Source organism: Sus scrofa, chromosome 3, assembly GCF_000003025.6.
Source record: "Sus scrofa isolate TJ Tabasco breed Duroc chromosome 3, Sscrofa11.1, whole genome shotgun sequence".
Lineage (NCBI taxonomy): Eukaryota > Metazoa > Chordata > Mammalia > Artiodactyla > Suidae > Sus > Sus scrofa.
This window is the reverse complement of record NC_010445.4, coordinates 36,088,145-36,108,685: the sequence shown is the minus strand read 5'-3', so window position 1 is coordinate 36,108,685 and position 20,541 is coordinate 36,088,145. Positions and strand designations below refer to the sequence as shown.

Below are 20,541 nucleotides of genomic sequence, written 5' to 3'. Positions count from 1 at the left end.
GTCTACCGTGCCGCTTGCACTGGCGTGCTCGCCTCGTCTGCTTTTCCTGATTTCCAGGGAAGAGAGAGTAAACTGACAATACCAGAAGGCGTTGACTTGAGACTTAGGCTCTGGACCATTTTATTAAATCAAACAAGAGTCCCCCCCCCCCACCTCCTTCCTGAGAGAGCAAGTGGGGGAATGTTCCTTGCTTTCCAAAGTAATGGAATGAACTGTCAAGCATTTAAAAAATATGCAGCGTTGACTACGACATTTATCACCCTAGAAGGATCACCTAGACGCTTCAGTCTGAGCCCGTCCCTCTAGTCATTATTTTCAGATTACATTGAAGCCGACAGTGTTACTTATTTCTGTTGACCAAAGAGCCATGCCCCTTCTGTACTGAAGAGGGGCCCCGGGGGAATTCTGAATCCAAAAGTTGTGTTTGGAAAAATCATCTTGGCAAAATGTTCGTTAAATCACCTGTTAAAAGAACCACTTTCTGGGTGTCTTTAGATGGCTCATCATTTACTCATTGTTTATATGATTTTCATTGTGGTCACACAGAAATGAATGTGGTTTACGGCAGAGACCGTCAACACTGATTGTGTAATCCTTTTTCGGAGGGGTGGTGCTGGTGACTGAGTGGTGCATGTTGGGTTAAGACTGTAACACCTTTCTCAGTGGCATTCCCTACCTTCCACCAGAATATATCTTCAGAAATCCAAAGGGCACGGGGTATAGAGGTGTTTGGGGTGTGGAGGAACTTGCGTTTGCGGTTTGCTGTGGTGAAGTTTGAAGGGGGCTGTTCAAGTAAGTAAACTCCAGTCAGTCGCTGACAGCTGTTTACCACTAATATTCATAGGCCATGCGGGCAGCATTCATGATTTTCTCCCAAGAAGCAGAATTTTTTCCACTCCTCTCTGCCCACTTGCACTTTCCACACACAGTGATGCTTCCTCTGTGTCAGGGTACTCTCAGATTATTATGAAGAGAAAATTGCTTCTCAGAAGAGTTGGAGGCAGTATTACCCATGTGGGGGAAGCTTTCCTTTCCTTTTCTTAATCGTTTCCTTCCTTCCTTCCATCCATCCATCCATCCATCTTTTTTTCCTTCTCTCTCCCGCTTCCTTTGTCTCGCTATCCACCTGTATTTCTTTCCATTTGTCTTTCCTTAGTATCCTACCTGGTACACAGAAAGATTTTCAGGCATCTTCTCCTACTACATTTTTTAATCTTCACAAATATTTGGTACCCTGAAGGGTCTGACTTTTCTTTTTCATTTTGTTTTTGTATTCTCTGCACATATACAAGAATTAACATCAGGGCAATCCACTATACACAGATCTTATTTTTTTTTTAAATGGATAGTCAAACTTTTCTTGTCATTTCATTTTATTCAAGCAAAGAGACACTTGGAGAGTGACTTGACATGACATAAACGGAGCCGAATCTTATCTCTGTCATCACCAAGTGTTAGGTTTTTACAATAGTGCACTGTGCCTGTTGTAACTTTATTGGGCTGAGCATATTTTGAGGTTTGTCTGTTGTAAACTCATCACTCAAACCTTCTGTTCCCTATTACCTGACTTAAGTTTAGAATCTGGATTCATTTTCACCTGTATTTATTGGGACTTAGTAGAAATAGCCATCAGCCTGGACGTATGGACCAGCTTTTTAAAGTAACACCAAAATAGAGTATTTTTTCCCCCCTCTCTCCATGAGTATGACACAAAAGTTGAAGTGGAATTCAGGTAAAGGGTTTTTGGCAACAATTGCCTTCTTCTAAATTACTGTTGTGAGATGTTGAGACTACATGGTCCTATTTTGAGAATATTACATGAAAATCAGTGTATGTATTCTTTACCATCTGTTAAATTATGGATAACCTGGTTGGGTGGGTCAGTCTAGAGCCAAATAACTATTATAATGTTGAGCGAAAGACAGTTTTGGACTTATAATTTTTATATGTGATTTTGAGCAAAGTTGCAGGACCAGAGAAATGGAGCCTGGTCCAAGAGAGGAAGAACATTTATAAAATAACAATAACAGTTATTATTAATTAATCCTTTATTTAGGTTTCATTTTCAGCTATATTTTAAATTTTCACACGTGCTAGCCTCAATGTTATTACAGTAAGTTCTTTGAGAGTAAGTCTAATGGAACTAGAATGAAAGTTCTTTTATGAGACTTCCATCCCCATTTCGTGTTGATTTTTTGACAAACATAAAAAATAACTAGGGAAAGAAACTGTAGAGCCTTAAAGATTTTTGCAATTTAGACTTTATTTGAAGGTAGATCTGAAACTTCGGATGTGGTAATATGTGAGATCTTTGTACATATTTGGGGATATGCATTGCCGTCCTTCAGGGGTTTTTTTTTTTTTTTTGCCTTCATTTTCCAGCAGAATTAAGTGTGCATATTATGAGCATTAGGAAAGAGGAGCAGAGAGAGGCTTGAAGTTGTTGTTCATGATGCATTTTAATTTATTTGAAGTAAAGCATATATAACAAAATCACAGCCCTGACAATTCCGTATTCCTGCTGCCCCACCACCGCCACCCACGCACACACATAACTCTGCTTGTACCATATGAAAAAGAAAGAAAGAAATCTTTACAAGTCAGCCCTTAACACACAGTGCTCTACTTGGAAACCTATATATTTAATTATTCAGTTACTCTAAAGTTCCAATCGGTTTTCAGGAGTGTTTTTCATTAATAGGTCTAAAGTTTGTATGAAAAGTTGTGAGAGGTGTGTGTGTGTGTGTGTGTGTGTGTGTGTGTGTGTGCGCGTGCGTGCATGCGCACATGTGCCCAAAAGGCTGAAACAGCTTGTGTCAGCTCTAGCAACTCGTTTTTGATTCAGCAAAACTGGGTTATGAATTCAAGCAATTAAAAATGACAAAAAGCCCAATTTCACTGCCTAGATTAATGCACTTCCAATTTTTCCTGCTCCATAAAAATTTCAAAGGGTTCTTTCTGGTTAGGTGTTTGCATAACCTATGGGGTATTGGAAGGTCCCTGTTCCATATTTGCTTATGCTGTCGGAACGCTTTGATGTAGCAGATGTAAACAGGGTCAACTGGATGCTCTTAACACAATTTTGTATTTGCAAGCTCTCGTGAAATTTCAGTGGGCTTTAAAGGCAAAGCAAGAACCGTTGTTAGTTCCCTAACATGAATCACCTTTCAGCTAGTTCAGATGTCAGAAAGGCCAGAGACGGCTTTGGGAGAAGGGATGTCATTGTAGCAGCCAAAGTGTATCCACATTCCAAGGACGACAGTGAGATTTTTCTTTTCTTCCGCCGTGGTGGGCACATGTATTACTTTTTCTTTACTTTCAAGGATGTGAAGCCTGGAATTCTGGATTTATCTAATTAGCCAAAGCTCACAGTTCCTTAAAGTGGAGCTTTTTACTTGCAGAGTGATTAGTGGTCAGAGTCAGCCACCTTGAATTCTCTGTAGTTTGGAGGTAACTGGTTAAATTTTCTAGACTGGTTCGATGGACCTTGGTCTCATAAAGAGAGTAGACAGCCACCATGCTCTGCTTCCCTCGCACTTTGAATCCGACACAGAAACACAGCCACAACCAAGTGGGTCAAGGTGCCCTCCGTGCATGATGTGGGCTTTGGAAAGAGCAGGGGTCCATTAAGGACCCTCTAGGAGGAGGGTCTCCACCAGCCTTTCTTCTTCTCTCTGTGATAATTCCGCATCTGCATTTGCTACACGTTACGTTTCTTTATGGCTTGATTGCCATCATTGCTAGTGAGGAAATTCAGTTGCTTGTTTGCTAAGGGGATGAAAGTACTGGTTGTCTCTTATATCGTTCTGTGTGTATGTAAATAGAAGGCTTCCATTCTCATGGGAATGATGAAGATGATGAAGATGAGACAATGCGGTGACCACACATCAGAGGCAGCGGGAATAGTGATACGCAAATGCTTGTTTCTTCCTGGACCCTCGCTGCCTCCGTGTGTCCGGCATCAGACTGGGAGTTCTAACATCTTTTCTCTGGTCCTTATCCCTGCTCTGCAAGGCAGATATTGCCAAGCCTGCTGTAGAGACGGGGAAGCAACCTTCAAAACTTGTTATAATTAGAGAATGCAATTCAAATCCAGATTTTTTCCCTAGCTTCAGCATACCAAGATTCTACTGAAATGTACTAACCTGAATTTAGGAAGCTATGCAAGATGAATACTCAGCCAATGTCCTCAGCCAGTAATTCTTAACCAGGAGAAATCTTCTCACTCTCTTTTACTAGAAGGATAACATTTGGCCTCTTATTGGAGAGATGTTGGTTGTCACGATTGGGCAATGGCTGCATCTTGTGTAAGGACCAGAGATGCTGCTGAATGCCTTAGGATGCACAGGATGGCTCCCGACCCCAAACAGCAAAGAATTATCTGGCAGTAGTGCTGAGGTGGAGACATCTGCTCTGGGCAATATGACTAACATAAGCCTGGCCTAGGTTGTCAAGAAGATGGATACATCAGTTTCAGTTATTGAACTTTCCCCATCTCTGATTAGATACTGTGACTAGGATCGGGATGCAAAATCAGGTCCATTTTTTTTTCTCGGAGTTCCCGCTGTGGTACCATGGGTTAAGAATCCCACTGCAGCAGCTCAGGTCTCTGTGGAAGTGTGGATTTGACCCCTGGCCTGGTGCAGTGGGTTAAAGGATCCAGTGTTGGTGCATCTGCTGCTCAGATTCCACCCCTGGCCCAGGATCTTTCATGTGCTTAGGTGTGGTCATTAAGAAAAAAAAAAAGTCCATATTTTCCTACAATTTGACTTTAAAATTTCACAGCTGCCTACTCTGAGCATCTCCCCTTATAAATATGACACGGGTCATTGTGATTGAAGTACCTACTTTCCCCTGATGTGCTTGGTGTTACCTCCGACAACTGCTCTAAAATGAGATTTCTCTCGATGCTGCTGATGTCAAGAGAAGAGAAATGCAGCATCACTCAATGAGTCATGCAACAGTAACTCTAAGAACCTCCCTGCTTCCTCTTGATATTCAAGCACCGTTATTTTCCTCTTATCTTTCAAAGCTAGGCACATAGATTTATTCGTCCTTTATTTACTAAACACTTAAATAGTGTTTTCTATGTGTCGAGTACTGTTGTAAACACTTTAAACTGTTAATTCATTTACTTCGTGAGAGAAGCCTACGGGATTGATAGCATTATTATTTACTTTTTGCAGAGGCAAGGCCCAAGGCCCAGAGAAGTTGAGTAACTTGCCCAAGTTACACAGCTTCTAAGTGGCAGAGCTGGGATTTAAACTCCACGGTCTCTGCTCCTAATCACTTTGCTGCACTCACTAATAATTTGAGTTTCTAAATGTGCCGAAGCATAGTTATTTAGGAAGCATCTTCATTTGCACTTTGAAAGGAAAGACAATTTTTCGTTTCCTTTCAGGTTGGTTAAGAAAACTAACAACATTTTTGAATGAAAGTGATGATAATGCCCACAGCGTCACTTTCCACGAATGAAATACTTTGCACGTGCACTTTTCCAGGGTCAGTAGAACTTGTGAATTCTTTTTATGTGACCACCTCCAACAGTAGAAACCACTAGAGGGAAACAGACATGTTCAAAAGGGCATAATTTACAGGATGAATGGTCTCTCAAGAAACTTAACTTTTGAGGTTCCCAGTACTTTACATCTTTCTGGGGAGTCCAGTAGGGTCCATATCAAGTGGCATAGGGTGGATGTGGGCACATCGATTCCCAGTTTGACCTTGGTAAAGCCGCATTTAGACCATAGAGGATGAACCATCTCCTTCTCTGTTGAACTTCAAAAGTATAGTAAAATCTGTGAAAAGGAAAAAGTTGGAGGAGATGTTTAAATAGACGTGCCAAGTGGACACACTTTGTTCTGCATTAGAAGGAGAGGAGATCTTGCAAGTCTGCAGTACAATGTGTCCACAGAGATGCTTGAGAAAACCAAGATGGGAGTAGAGAATCTCAGTCCATTTCAGTTGAATGAAGGAAAGAAAAGGGATGGAGGGATTTATGTATTAAACGTTTCTTGTCAAGAGTATGTATGCTCTTGTACTGTATTATTATTATTATCATTTGCTTTTTAGGGCTGCAGCCATGGCATACAGAGATTCCCAGGCTAGGGGTCGAGTCGGAGCTACAGCTCCTGGCCTGGACAGTCAAGTCACATCTGCAACCTACACACCACAGCTCATGGTAATGCTGGATCCTTAACCCACTGAGAGAGGTCGGGGATCAAACCCCCAACCTCAGGGTTACTAGTCGGATTCGTTTCCACTGTGCCACAGTGGGAACTCCTGGGCTTGTACTTTAAACAGAAGCATCTTACATCTTGAATGCAAAATATTGGAGGAAGAAGAAGTCCTGGCAGTGGACATCACTGATCTGACAGACATCAGTTCGATGCCAGCTGCCTTCTCATTCTCCTGACCAAACTCTCCATTATGTGGATGTTGGTACATAGATCCATATACATCATCTTACAAAAATTCAAAGATGCTGATCTGCAAAAATGGGCTGCACTTTACCTGAGGGAAGGCACGGCTTTCTGGATATGAGGATGGACAGGTCACTGAGCCCAAATGCTTTGGTCCGGCCGTCCAGCAAGACCAAAGGCATGGAAAATGGCTCTTGAGCGCCCCCCCCCCCCGACCCCGGAACATTCCAGGATCTGAGCTGGAGGTGGAAATCATTACACGTCTTGCTCTATATTTCAGGCCCAATGAGCTCACATTTACACATAGAAAGCGTGACGTGAATCCCATTTCAGAACTGTCAGAAGACTCACATTCGTCCCATTATTGTCGCATTTCATTTTTTAATATAGTTCATTGAATTGGCTTTTGTGGAATCCCTATTCCTTCCAGGTGTTGTTTCAGGAAATGGTTTCAAATGAGGCTGGAATTTGTGGTCCAATGGTAAATAAATGGGGATAGACTTACATCACTGAGGCCATCTGATAAGGTTCTGTCGTCTCTTAGTCTATAGTGCTGAAATGCATATATCTTCCTTAATTGACTAAAAGAAGAAAACAATAGGAAATTGGATTTAAAATAGCCATTTTCATGCCATAGCTAGTGGACCTGATTTCTAACATATTTCCACATTTAATGTGAATCTGCTTTTAACAATAAAGATAACTGATGATAAACGCAGTGTGCCATTAAGGGTGCCTCCAACAAAGAAAATGGGTTTCCGCTGAGTCCCTGTAACAGAGTTTGCCCAGAGAGCTAAAAATACATGGGGTCATCAACACAGAAGGGGTACAGGCCTCACCTGCTGTTGTGGATGGAGAAAGAAACGAGGTTTTATAATATATTAGGGAACTGTTGACTATGTCAAATTATATGTTGTCATCATTAGTACTGATCCTGTTGGGTATTGGCATGAGCCATACATTGTGTTACCTTCTGAACATACATTATTGAACTGCATACCTTTTCATGAGTGGAGACCGAGGCTTGATATGATATTTCTATTATTAATAACCATTAGTGAGTTGGGTTGGTAGTTGCATTTGAAATGTTATGACTTCAAAGACTATTTCAGCCCTCTCTTTGACTCAAAGCCACAGGGATCTCTATCCTTACATTGGTGAAAGATGAGTTTGACATATATCAGATTTGGTTAACCCTAGGAAGTCCCTGTGATGCTTTATTTAGGACTAACATTCTTATAATCTTGACAGAATATGTGCATGGATGGATGGATGGATGGATGGGTGGATGGATGGATGGATATGTGGATGGATGGATGGATGGATGGGTGGATGGATGGATGGATATGTGGATGGGTGGATGGATGGATGGATGGATGGATATGTGGATGGATGGATGGATGGATGGATGGGTGGATGGATGGATGGATGGATATGTGGATGGATGGATGGATGGATGGATGGATAGATGGATGGATGGATATGTGGATGGATGGATGGATAGATATGTGGATGGTGGATGGATGGGTGGATGGATGGAAATACAGATTGACCAACTAGTGACACAGAAGGAAAACTGGCAAAGAGTATGTTATATAGTTTTCAGAAAGATGAAGACCAAGCGTATGAAAATATGTTCATATATACATATGCATGTATGTATATATGTGTGTGTGTATTTGTATAGATATGCGAAAAGTTCTGTATACATCAGTGTTCCACATATCATATTGGAAAATAGCATGATACGATAGGCACTTTGTATGCTGTTGGAGAGAGTGTGGAATGGTACGTTCTTCTGTGGAAGACAGTGTGGACATTTCTGTTTAGAAGCAAAGTTCATATCCTTTGGCCCAGCATTTCTACCTCTAGGGTTTATAATATATAATTGCTCAAGTTTGCAAAGATGCAGTTTGGTTGACTGCAACATCGGGGACAGTGGGAAGAAAATTTGGAGCAAACGAAATCCCTAGCAATGGAGCACTGCATGCTGAGAAGCATTCAAGGAATGAAGTAGACCCTCGTTGACCTAAAACGGTGTCTACCATGCTGCAAGTGAAGAGTCTGAGCTTCAGAAAGGTGGTGGGAAAACTTTGTTAGTAAACAAACACACATGGGCAAATGTTTTCTATGTAGGGTGTACTTGCAATGGACGACTAAGGGGCTGAGAAGGGGATGACCCTTTTGGTTACTGTGGAGCTTGGCTGGGAAGGAAGCAGAGGGAAAATGAAAGTTTTACTTTTCAGGTTATACAGGATGAGTAAGTTCTAGAGACCCACTGCACAACACAGTGCCCAAAGATAGCAAGGTGGTATGGTGCACTTAAAAAATGTGCTGACTGTTCACAATAGCCAGGACATGGAAACAACCCAAATGTCCATCAACAGATGATTGGATTAGGAAGATGTGGTATATATACACAATGGAATACTACTCAGCCATAAAAAAGGATGACATAATGCCATTTGCAGCAACATGGATGGAACTAGAGACTCTCATACTGAGTGAAATGAGTCAGAAAGACAAAGATAAATACCATATGATATCACTTATAACTGGAATCTAATATCCAGCACAAATGAACATCTCCTCAGAAAAGAAAACCATGGCCTTGAAGAATAGACTTGTGGCTGCCCAATGGGAGAGGGAGGGCGTGGGAGGGATCGGGAGCTTGGCGTTATCAGACACAACTTAGAATAGATTTACAAGGAGATCCTGCTGAGTAGCATTGAGAACTATGTCTAGATACTCATATTGCAACAGAACAAAGGGTGGAGGGGGGAAATGTACACATGTAAGAATAACTTGATCCCCATGCTGCACAGCGGGGGAAAAAAAAATATGCTGAGGGCATGGAGTTCCCTGGTGGCTCAGTGGTTTAAGGATCAGGTGTCGTCACTGCTGTGGTGGTGGTTCGATCCCTGGCCTGGGATCTTCTGCCTGCTGTGGGTGTGGCCAAAAAGTAAATAAACAGAATGTTGTTGAGGACGGATAGAGCTCATGTTGAGTGTTCTTTCTCTCTCTCTCTCTGTCTCTCTCACACACACACACACACACAGGACACAGGGGACTTTTGGAGGTGATGGATGTGTTTATTATCTTAGTTGTGGTGATGGTGTCACGGGTGGATGTTTATGTCCAAACTCATCAGATTGTCCACGTGAAATGTGCAGGGTTTTTTTTTTTTTATATCACTTGTACCTCAATGAAGCTGTTAAAAATAGATGATACCTTTATTCCTTTTTATCTCAAGCATGCACTGCTTTGATCATAAAAAATTACTTCAGTTAGGGAAAAAAAAAAAAGAACTTCAGTTTGGCAAACAACCTATGATCAGCCCCTCGCTCCCAAGCTGATGTAGGTCAGCTTAGGCATCAACATAGATACTCTGTCTTAGACCCAGGCCACCCAAATTGCTTTGAAAATGTGCTTAAGAGAGACTCGAAAAGAGATAAAGCTAAAAATCGCTTGGTTTAAAACCATGTCCTGGCTAAGGTTTGGGGTCTAGAAATGGGCTGGTTGGCTGTCGGCAGTTTCTGAAAATGATAAAGCCAAGTGTTAAGCGTAATGGTTTGGCCACAGAGGAAAACGAAATTCCCCCGATGGGGCAGACACTTGTCATTCATTGGAGGGACTGCAAAATCACGATCCTTATCCTCCCAGCTGCGCGTGCCTGTCAGGGACTGTGGGCTGCTAAAAGTTGTGTACTATTATTTTTTTATTCATCTCTGGGTCATTTCATCTTCCCGTGCCAGCCACATGAATGGCTGTGTATGAAAATTGTATTTTGTGCTGAATTTCCCGCTGTGAAAGATGTTTACTATATATTTATGAAAACACTGCAATAACAAAACCCTTTCTATAGCCTTTCAATTTGCTGTAAGGGCAGATAAAATATTTTTATCTCGAACTGAACTTCATACCTTGGGAGATTCGGCAGGCCTGACTCAGAATAATAAAACACTTCAGAGAAAGGCAGGCGCCGTTCAGATAGGTTTGGAAACCTGTGCTCCACACGGCCAACCTCCTGTTCCTTTAAAGGTGCCAACTGCATACACAAAACCTAGAACTATTTGGTGGGACCGATGCATCATTAAATAGACAAAAAAAGTTTGTACGTATTAAGTAGTTTTACAACATGGCTAGAGAGATGCACGGGGACTCTGCATGAGCAGCCTTTCCTTAGTCCTGGAAAATACAGGGAGGAGGGGGCTGTCCCCTCAATGTAGCGAGGGCTCTGAATCTTCACCTTCATGTAGGCTTTGTTGGCTTTGTTTTCAACAGAAACTTCTGTCGAGCTGGTTTTGTAGATTCACATGCAGTCATGAGAAATAACACGCTTGACCTTGCCAATAGCAAAAATTTTGCAAAACCAGAGTATGAGATCATATTTGAGATACGGACGTTGCCACTAATCTTAGATTTCCCCAAATTGACCTGCACTCATTTGTATGTGGGTTTAGTTGTATACACATTTCTGACACGTGTGGGTTCGGGGATCCACCACCATAGATAAGATACTGAGCACGTCCATCAGAAAAATCCCTTTCATGACCACATGGACCCCCTCTCACCACTATCCTCCCCCATCCTAACCTCTCTCCACCACTCATCTGTCCTCCATTTCTAAAAATCTGTCATTCCAAACACATCCTATAAGTGGAACCACCCACTGTTTAACCTTTTGGGATTGGCTCATTTCAGCATCAATGTTCCCTGGAGTTTTATCTCAATTCCTGCATCCATCCATCCATCACGTGTTCCTTTTCATTGCTAAGTAATATTCCACAGCAGATGGTATATGCCACTATCTGTTTAACCCCTCACCTGTTGAAGGGCATCTGGGCCCTTTGTGGCTCTCACAAATAAAGCTGCTGTGAATATGGGTGGGCAGGTTTTTGGGCGAGCCTGAGTTTCACTTCTCTGGGATAGATGGCTGGGGGAGGGCTTTGGCTAGCTTTGATTCATACACATTATGGAAAATATTAACAAGTTGCACCTTTTGGAAGTCAGTGCTCGTCACGCACACACCAAAGGAAAAATGTGAAATCGTACCCACAGCTGAATGTTTATTTCTATCGAAACAGAGTTCTAAATATAGAGACCGGCCAGCATTTGTGCAGCACCCCCCCTTTGCCAGTCTGTGTCCTGAGCCCGTCGTGTCAGCTACCACATTGGTCCTCACAACAGCCTTGGGATGTGCATACTGCTGTTACCCCACTTACCGACGAAGAATCAGATGCAGATCACTTGAGCCCGTTGCCAAGTCGGCACAGCCAGTGGCTGTTAGAGTTAGGCAGTCGGGCTTGAGAATCCCTCATTTTAACCACTATCGTTGATCTGAATCTGATTCCCAGATCTGTTGGCATCACCTTCTGGGCTGGCTGAGATGGCAGTACTCATTGGGTGGGGTCGCCATCTCTCAGTACAGCTCCGAAAGGAAATGCAGTGGCTTTGTGTGTGTAGAAGAGTCAGCTAGCTGACTTCACTGCTCTTGAACTTATGGCTCTGATTTGAGTTTCCCGTATTCGACCATCTCAGGCAGCGGGAGGTTGCTTCTGGCTTTTAGATCCCCAAGAGGTAGATCTGACCATCCTCCCCGGGTTACACACTGTGCTGCTTCACGCTCTCAGCAGCAGCGTGTGCTGACTTCCTGCGTGGCCCAGATCTGTCTCATGGAAAGCGGAGCCCCGGCCATCCGTCTGCCTTTCGTGAAGACGTGGAATTGATGGTCCTACGTCTGCGCAACAGCACAACTTAAAGGTACTTGTTTCTAACAGAATCTTGCATGGCTGCTTTACATGAATCATGGAGCTATTCATCCTCCAAAGGCATTTCATATTTCCACCAGGCTTATAAAGTATTTAATATTTTCATATGCTCCAGTGTAAAGCCATCTGTTGCGGTGACAGGACAAAATGTTGAAGTCAAGAAGGAGCGAGTGTTTATGGAAAGATTCCATGAAACGTTAACAAGAATGATATGTGCTGCTGTGGGGTGTCTTGCGGAAAACGGCCAGGGGGATGTGCAAGGCATGGCCTCCAGCCCTGGTATTTATACACTGGCACATATCAATGACACGTGCTCTTTTATTTCTGTCCTGGAAACTTAGGCTAGACTGTCAGCGTGCGTGGTGGCAGAGACCTTTTTGAGAGGAAATAATGGTGCCTCTAATTTTTGCACCTTCATTGCATCGGTGTTTTTCGGGAGCGTCATTTAACTGTTATCCTTTTGTACCCGCATCCTGGGAGCCTACTGTGTGTGAGGCATGCATGTTGCTGGAATTGTCTTCCTAAAGAGTTAGAGCAGTTTCTCAGAGCCGAACTTTGAATAGCCCCGGTGCGTGGTCTTGCTCATGTAGAAACGGTCAGATGAGAGTCACTTTGGGCTGCCCACTTGAACACATCCGTATAGACACAGTTCCTGAAACTGTTTCCACCCCCCATCGCCCCTCGCTGACCTGAACTCAGAAAAATCAAAGCAAATGCCTCCGAGCTCAGGCCCCAGTGTTCTTGGGGCAAGACATCATGGCTCTAATGCACTGAGTATCGTATCTGATAAGCACTGTGGGAAGCGCTGTGTGTTGATTGGCTTATTTAAGCCTCCTAAGCATCTCCCATGGTGGGGGCCCACGTTGTCTTCATTCTACAGACGCGGGAGCCATTTTCGAGATGATAATTTACTCAGGATCACACAGCTCACCCTGGGTAGACCCTGGATCTGACCACAGGCAGGCTAGGTCCATAAACAGGATGCTTAACAACTGTGTTTTATAACTGATGTTAGCGAGAGAAGTCTATTTAGTGCTTCACAGACCAGGTCTTCCCATGGTGACATTGGCTGGGACATGCAAGTCAAAGTAAGTGTGGCCTCTACAAACTTCAGTTCTTCGAGGGCTTGTTAACTCGGTAAATAAGTTCTCAGTGAACCTCAGAGGGAAGCTTGCAGAAAGAACTTGGTGTGAACACAGACGAACCGCCCTGGAGAGGGCTGCAACAGAACATCCTGGGGGGTGTACCCCCAGGACCCCCTTCTTTCTACCAAGCTCTTTTCTACCAACATGTGTGGGAAGGTGTCTCAGATCACACACCTGCTTTCAATCATGTAAATCAGTGTCACAACCCAGGTAAGAACCCAGGTCCCCATAGAAGCTGTGTCAAAAGATGGCTTTTTTGTTGTTGTTGTTGTTGCCGCCAAGCTTGCAGCATGTGGAAGTTCCCAGGCCGGGGATCAAACCCGCACCACAGCAATGACCAGAGCCCCTGCAGTGACAATGCTGGATCCTTAACCTTTTGCGCTACAGGAGAACACCCAGAGAATGGCACTTTCTGGCCGGCTACACCAAGGCTGACAAAATTCAGGAATGAGTAGCATTCAAGGAGATTTATAAGCAGGAATAGAGAGATGTTTTCCAAAAAGAGTGAGATGCCATCAGATCAAGTTAACAGAAGAAAAGCAATCAGGGGAATCTGAGACAAGAAAGATCAGTTAGCTTCTAAATATTGTCCATTTATGTCAGTCAAGCCCTTCGGTCTGACGTGAGGGTTTCTTCTACAGACAGGCCCTTTTCGATCCATAGGTTTTGCCTGCAGGTGTTCATCTCAACAGTTAGATTGTAATGATAGGTTCTAAACTTCCTGGAGACAGAGAACAGGTGAACAATATATAATTAATCCCTAACACAATGCCTGGCCCGGAGTAGGACCTCCATAAATGTTTTTTTTTTTTTTCGAAGAATGTATGATTGTATTGGATGGTGCCAGAATATTATGCATTACACCCTAATCAACCCAAGTCACAATTATGTCTCTAATAACTGAATAATGTGTTCAGAGATCTACCGAGAAAAGCATGTGATTCCTCCTTGCTAGTTCCCCCTCTCCGAAAGCCAAGAAATGCGGGTAATTATCTTCTGTGTTATGGCCAGGACCACAGGCAAAGGAAAAGCAGTGACACCGTTATCTCTGGCCACCCACCTAAAATATTGTCTCAACCTTGTGGAGGGTCTATATGGCAAGCAGCAGAGTTCTAGAGCCTTCGCCCCCAGAACATTCCCTTGGCAAAAAGCGACGTATGGTTAATGCAACAGTGCAAATAAATTATTACCATTCTCTGATTAGGTGACAGGTTAGTAATTAACTTATGTCACCAGTTGGCCTCCAGCAAGTCTGTTTATTCAGTTCGGGGGAGCATGTTTCAGGGAGAAAGGCGAGATGGGCAAGGCCTTCTTTGTTTACCGTAGATGCTAAATGCGGGTGGAATGCATCTTTTCCTATTGACTAGGAAATAACTTGGTTGTTAGGACATGATTTTCCATTATTCAAAATGATATGGTGGTGCAGGGAACTTGAAAGCTACCCTGGAATTAGAAAAGCATCAAGAAATTACCCTTTATGTGCTCGTCGAGCCATTGTGCCTGTTTTCTTTGGGGACTTTTTACTGTGTAGTCCCAGCAAACAGCCATGTGTTTTTTTTTAAAAAAGGTATGAAAAATTTTAATTAAAAGAAAAAAATGTGTTTTTCGTCCCATTGTAGGTTAAGTGCCTATCACACAGCCCAGGGACAATGGTATTAGATTTGTAATAAGTACAAGTAAAGCTTTTCATTTTGATTGGATTGGGTGTATTTTTCATCAGCATCTCCCGCGTGAGCCATGATTCCAAGACAGAGTCTTGTAATCTTCTGCAGTGGGAATGATTCAGCTTAAAAATCAATAGGGCATGAGGTATTTCAAGTTCTCATTATTGTAATGTGTCAACATCACTTCAGTGACCCCAGAGTCCTCTGTTGGCTGGTCTTTCCCCTGATTTATTGTGCAATCTCACAGGGCAAACTATAATTTCACTTGGAATCAGAAAGTCTCCATTTATGGTTTGTGTCCCAGTCTCCAGTCATTAGGCCATTCTCGGGGAATCGATCCCTCCTCTTGTTGCTGAGAGCTGAATGAAGTTGTCACCTGCTCAGATTACAAAGGCGACAGGTACAAAGATGCGGTGAGGGCGAGTGACTTGGTTCAGCTCTGTCTGGAGAAGGGCTTCCTGGGCGTTCACCTGCTGCCACTTGGAGGGCTTCCAGCGTTTCTCGGGATGTCTTAGAGAAAAGCCCCACCACTGAATTAGCGCAGGGCTTCCTGTCTTCTTGCATGAACTGTGGATGATGCAGTTCCCCTTGGTTAAAACAAGGCAAGAGAGTCTTTCCTGAAAGTCTGAGTTTTGGCACATTTTCTAGGACGTGTTGAGTGATGCCAACTCTTCTTAAATCCCTCATTGTCATGCTGAGACTATAAGGACAGGATCTTCCATCCTTCTCCAAATTGGCAGAATACCGAGGAACTTAATGAAACTTCTTGTAAGAAGATGACCCTCTGATTTCAGCATGCCATCGATCAGGGCATACACACTCTACTCCCCCCCCCCCCCACGCATACACACACACCTGCCATGCGCGCGTACACATACACACACTCAGATCCTTTCAACTTGAGGGTATTTAATGAATGTTTACATGATATTGTCAAGTCATCAATAGCATCCCGAGAGAATCCAGATTGCATATCTAATAGCCACTACTTAGCAATGGGGGAGGATTCTGCCCACGTCAGCTTCATCAGAAATATAGTTAAGGCGTTCCCATCGTGGCTCAGCAGGTTATGAACCCAACTAGTATCCATGAGGATGCGGGCCTCGATCAGTGGGTTAAGGATGTGGTGTTGCTGTGAGCTGTGGGGTAGGTCACGGCATGGCTCAGATCCTGCATTCCTATGGCTGTGGTGTAGACAAAGTTGACCCCTAGCCTGGGAACTTCCATATGCCATGGGTGTGGCCCTAAAAAGCAAACTATATATAAAGGTAGGTACCCACCACGTGGGTTCCATGTGCTTGTGAAATCAGTAGAGTTCATTCCCTCTAGGGGCCTAACTGTGAAAAAGAACCAAGGTTAAGGGCGATGGCAGCATAGGGAATGAAACTGTGGAAGCTGTGGGAGGACAGGGAGGAAACAGTGAACACAGGACTAGAAGGGTCTTGGAAGATGTCAAGACAGATGTCAACATTTGATCCCTTGGCCGGATGTGAAGATACCATTCTCCTTCCCTTCAGTGACTATGGAATCAATTTTGATACCCGTGCAGCAAAGAAATCAGCATGGATTGGTTTGGTGTTTTTTTTTTTTTTTTTTTTTTGCCATACCTGTGGCATGTAGAAGTTCCCAGGCCAGGGATCCAACTTGCGCCACAGCAGTAAACAAAGCCACAGCAGTGACAATGCTGGATCCTTAGCACATTGAGCCACCAGGGAGCTCCAAATCACCATGGTTTAAAGTTGCTGTTGTCCAGTAAGATCAAGCTCTTTGATCTCAGCCCCTGGGAAAGGTTTCTGTCACCCAGGGACCTCCTGCTGCCCTCGGTCAGTGTGGGGTTGGGGGAGCTGCTCCCATGGCATCCCTCTCTTCTTTTCCTGCCCATCCTGATGGAGCCCCTTTCTCCTAGACCTGCCCAGTGTGGTGGAGAGGTGGGGGCAATGCCAACCCTGACCACATTGCTCTTGCTCTCTGGTTTTCAGTCTGAGCCTGTGCCCTCCAGCTTGACAAAGTCAACAGGCTATTCTGATGTCTTTTTGAGTCTTTCCAGTTAAAAGTTCTTACAGACAAGAGCCCTGTTTATCAGAGCCTCTGATCTTATTCTTAGATGAATATACATTCATTTCATAGACATTTACTGGTTACCCGGCTGGGTGCCCAGAACCCCTTTTCATACTCTTTTCTAAGCTGCTAAAATTGAGTGGTTCTTCCTTGAGGCTCTTTATTGACACTACAAATACATCTTGATTCTCACACTCTTCTTCTTAGGACTTGCTTTCCATTCTAGATTTGCTCAATATGTGATGACGATTCTGGTAGGTGCCAAAGAGATGGTGACTAAGATAGACGACTTTCCTGCTGTGGTCAAGTTTATGTTCTAGCTGAGTCCTTGACTTTGAGGCACACTTGGTGCCTCAGAGACGTGAAACCCCGGTTCCCTAGTTTCCTGGAAATAAGTTGGGTTATTCCTTCCTTAACAGAATATTGCCTTTTTAGAGATTAAACATGTCCTCACTTGTTCTTGAGGTGTTGATCGCAGGCATTGGGAGGATACAGAAAGATCATGTGGTTCCATTAGGTGTTTCTAACCTGTGGGAAGTTGTGCAGATCCACCTCTGGGGACCCAAATCAACTGTAATTTTTGGGATTCCAGAGAAAGTTGACATCAAAATCCTTGTCCCACCCGCCATGCCTCCTTCAAGGCCTGCAATCTCAGCCTTATAAAGTTCTAGGGGCAGTCTAAGAGGCTCCTGAAGCAGTGGTATAATTAGAAGCTCAGGTCTTAACTCCACCACTAAGGACCTCGAACAAATTACTTAATCTTCCTAAGCTTACAGTCTCAATTTTCTCACCTGTAAAATGGGATGGCAATAGAACCCATCTTGGTAGACTGCTTTAAAGAACCCAGGTGATTGTGCATTTAATAGTGTAGCAAGGTACCTAACATGTAGGAGATGCTTAATAAATACTATTATGAGAGAGCACGAGGAGAAAGAGCAGGTGCACTAATGGTGGATGAATTGTGCTAGCAACCTGTGTGTTTGGCAATTTCCATTTCATGAGAAAAAAATTCATCTCTTTGAAATTTTGCCATTATTACCTGACCCCACTTACCTTTTTTATGGTAGCAAGTGTGCCTGGATGGACCATGTATATCAGCTTCCTTGTTAGTCATGGACCAGGCTCTCTTCTTTCTTGGTAATCTGTGCTGTCCTTGGTGGTTCTAGGTTCAATCCAAATGCTAACTGGGGTTATGTCTATGTTATAATAATCCCATGCTGCAGCTTGTACACAGAAATATTATATAGCCACTTAAAGGATGAGGTAGGTTTCAAGGTGGTACTATGGAAAGATGATAAATATTGATCCAGCTTAGCTATTAATGTAGACTTAGATGTTCATGAGTGGAGCAAAAGGAAGGTACAGAGCAGTGTAAGCAGTATGATCACATTTGTGTATGTGGACTTATACTTATGGATGCCTGGGTATATTCTGGAAAGGCAGATAAGGAACTGATAATACTGATTGTTCAGGAGAAGTGGGCTGAGGCTTCAGGGTTGGAGGAGACTAACAATTCATAACATGCCATATTCCACTCATTGACTTTTTGCCATGTGCCTGCTTTACTTTTCTAATAAAATACTTGTTAAAAATGCATATTGTCCAGTGGGGATATGCTGTAGAGCACAGAGAACTCTACCCAATATTCTATGATCATCTATGTGGGAAAAGAATCTGAAAAAGAATGGATGTGTGTATGTGTATAACTGAATCACTCTATTGTACAGCAGAAATTATCACAACACTGTAAATCAACTATACTTCAATAAACTTAAAAAATAAAAAAATGAATATTAAGCACACATATTTATAGTTATCTATGAACAGTCTTTCTTCATCTCCCTTCCCTTTCTCTAGATTTAATTTGATAAAAAAGATGGCAAAAGCCCAGGGATTCATAACATTTATGCCCTTGTAACAGTTAGCTTTTGCTGTGTAAGAAACAGTCCCAACAGTTCATGGCTTAAAACAAAAAATGAGTTATGAGCTCATATTTCTCTGTGGAAGAAAAGCGGACTAGGCTCAGCAGGACATTTTTATTTTCTACTGGTTTTGCCTGGGTTTATTCATGCTTTGGGCTGGATTATATAGAATGGCTTTCCTCATGTGATTTTCTGCAGTGCTTCAATTTTCCTCCACGTGGCCGCTCTAGCAGGCTAGCTCAGATTTAGTGAACAGGCTAACATGGGTCTCAGAGTTCCAAGTGGAGGGTGAAGGCAGTCGCTAATTTACAAGTGATTTCCAGCCTCTGCTTGCATTATATATGCTAATACATAGTTAGCCAAAGCAAGTCACACAGCTAACCCCAGAGTCAAGGGATAAAGTGACAGTAATGGAGGAAACATAAGGCACACCTTTAAAAGGTATATGCAGGCAGGGAAGGGGTAAATTTGTAGCTGTCATTTGCAACCTACCTCATCCCTCTTGGAAGCCAGCCATACAGTGAAGGGAACTGTACCCTATGAGAGGGACTTCGCTTAAGTAGACCTTCCCCCTAAAAGTACCCTTGACAGTTGAGCCCAACACTGTAGTCTCTCCCTTTATAAGTGCAGCCTTCTGTCTGCTTATACGCAAACATCCTCCTTCTCTTTTAAAGTTTAAGCAATGAAAGATTTCTTTCTTCTTTCAGTGGAATGTCAGCTTAGAGAAAAAGGTACTTATATGCCTCTGGTGACATGGAGCACCCCCACAATAAGGGCCCATCTATCTCCAGGGAGTACCACACACCTGCATGATAGAGCAGCACCAACAGTGTTCTGACAAGTATGTCTGATTCAGAGCATCCTCACAGCCCTCCTGTTGGGAATCTATTTGCTTTGAACCAAGGATGCCAGTGCATCCAGCTTTGACTTTACATTCCCTTGTCCTTAAACATCAACTCGTTTATTTCAGAGATCATCTGGGAACCTAATAATGTTTGCTTTTCGGATTCTGCTGGCATCAATTTATGCTTCCACTGGCGGATGGATGCACAGACTATGGGATTAGTGATGGAGGGAGAAATGGTCTCTGGTTCCTTTTGAATAAGAAACTAAGTGGCACTCAATTAAAAGCACGGAGGTCTCAGTGTAACAGGCAGGGAGAACTAAGTCTGAGATCTGCCTATACTGTTCAGATACACTCAGCTTTACTTGACACCTCAGATTGGTAGTTAGATGGGCAACCATGAGAGGTCATAAGGATGAGTTCTCCTGCTGCCATATTAGTTTTCTCAAAACTCTAGGCATGAGCATTTATTGCAAATTTGCAAACTTTGTTCTGCAAAAGTAGAATAAAATGCATCAAATTGGCATTTCTATTTAAAAAGCAAAGTCCATTCAAATTGTTCTTCTCTTTTCCAGTCTTGGGGATTCTGCCCTAGTTAAGCACTTTCTTGCTCAGTGGTTGGACTTGAAATATTCCTTTAAGCTGTTGATTGTCAATCACTTTTATATAGTTGTCACTTTCAGTATGTCACTGTCAATAGCAGAAACGTAAAGCT

The 20,541-nt window shown here is 43.1% G+C and overlaps 1 protein-coding gene across 11 annotated transcripts in view; it reads left to right on the top strand.

The window, feature by feature from the left end:
• The window catches only part of RBFOX1 (RNA binding protein, fox-1 homolog 1), a 2,271,070-nt gene that overhangs the window by 1,101,087 nt on the left and 1,149,442 nt on the right, over positions 1-20,541 (top strand). The gene's annotated exons all lie outside the window — the stretch shown is intronic.